This window comes from Cylas formicarius, unplaced genomic scaffold (genome assembly GCF_029955315.1).
Source record: "Cylas formicarius isolate icCylForm1 unplaced genomic scaffold, icCylForm1.1 PGA_scaffold_25__1_contigs__length_1324815, whole genome shotgun sequence".
NCBI lineage: Eukaryota > Metazoa > Arthropoda > Insecta > Coleoptera > Brentidae > Cylas > Cylas formicarius.
Window position 1 is genome coordinate 161,161 of NW_026844294.1, and position 1,340 is coordinate 162,500.

General features: G+C 32.1%; 1 long non-coding RNA gene across 1 annotated transcript in view; it reads right to left on the reverse strand.

The window, feature by feature from the left end:
- Positions 1 to 669: 669 nt before the first annotated feature.
- Positions 670 to 1,340, reverse strand: part of LOC132697590 (uncharacterized) — a 1,113-nt gene continuing 442 nt past the window's right edge. The window contains exons 1-3 of the long non-coding RNA XR_009618215.1: positions 1,289 to 1,340; positions 1,165 to 1,228; positions 670 to 1,108 (exon numbers count right to left, since the gene is read on the reverse strand). The exon at positions 1,289 to 1,340 is cut by the window's right edge and continues 442 nt beyond it. This is a non-coding gene — a long non-coding RNA (uncharacterized LOC132697590). The remainder of the gene's footprint in view (positions 1,109 to 1,164; positions 1,229 to 1,288) is intronic.

Below are 1,340 nucleotides of genomic sequence, written 5' to 3' on the forward strand. Positions count from 1 at the left end.
AGGCAACTCAACGAAGGATGACCCGTTACCCATTTCAAATTTATTAATGTTAATCTCTAAATAAATAATATTATTTAAAGCCCACCCGGAATCACGTTCCTGAAACTCTGACATTTGATTTAAAATTTTATCTTGCACATTTTCAACAAACCAATCATTCAATTCTGTTCCTAAATCAACTACAGCATTTCCGGTACTCAGATATTTAACATCAACTTCGCCTTGGACATCATTTTTTGCCTTAATAAATTCACCGCAAAATGTGGTATTTACTTTCAGCAATAAAAATTTCTTTAAAATTTGACTAATTTTTTGTTGAAAAATTGGACGACAATCGTTTAAAAATTGAATTAAATCTTTATGAAGTAAATTAATTATGACACCGGTCTGAACTCTTCCCTGGAAACACGACGCTACCGATTCCCATACAACCATTTCATTTGTATTTGTCTCGCGGCTACTACTTTGTAATCCCAATCCAAAATGCTTATGTTGATAATTAAGAATAATTTTTCTAATAGCTTTCAGATGTTGAATTGTAGTTTGTAATTTTCTTTTTAACCCAATAGATAAATCCTTTTCGTTAGAGACGATTTGGTTGCAAGATTCAATATTTTTATTTAGTCTCCTAAGCCACACATCACTATCTCTAAGAGTAAACTTGTCGGAAATATGCTTTTTTAATTTTTGTAAGGTTAAAATTAAGATTTGCGCTCTATGAATGATCTGCTTTACGCGCATCGTGGTTTATTAAATATATAACAGTAAATAAGACTTACCCTGTATAATATGTTGATTAATTTTGAATTATTTTGAATTTCTTTAAAGAGTTGGGCTTTCCAATATCTTTGGATCCCTCGTAGACCAGTTTGTACTGCCCCGACGCAAAGTGTTCTAGTCTCGGACGGAAAGCTTCTGTCACGCGAGTAGGAAGAAATACTACGGAATTTTCTAATTGCAGCAACACGGAATTGCCAAATTTTGTATTAACAATTTTGGCTCTAGTAATTTTAAACGGAACGCCTATCGGCAATTCATGCAGTTTGACAATCGGCTGCTCAAAATCACCTTCTGCAAGACAGGTTTGATTCAGTTGACTTAAGTCCATCTATAAATTATTATTAATTATTTTATCTCAAAATAAAAAAAATAAAAAAAACTTACGCTTAAGATTGCTGCTATTCTATTTGCGGTTACGGGTTGAGAGTACTAAGATGATCTTTAAGACCTTTATAAAATAATAACAAATGTTAAAGAATTAAAATAAAACAATAAAAAAGGTACTTACTGCTTTTTTGTACGAACACCAAACCACTAAGTTAGCTTCCACGTTGCACGAA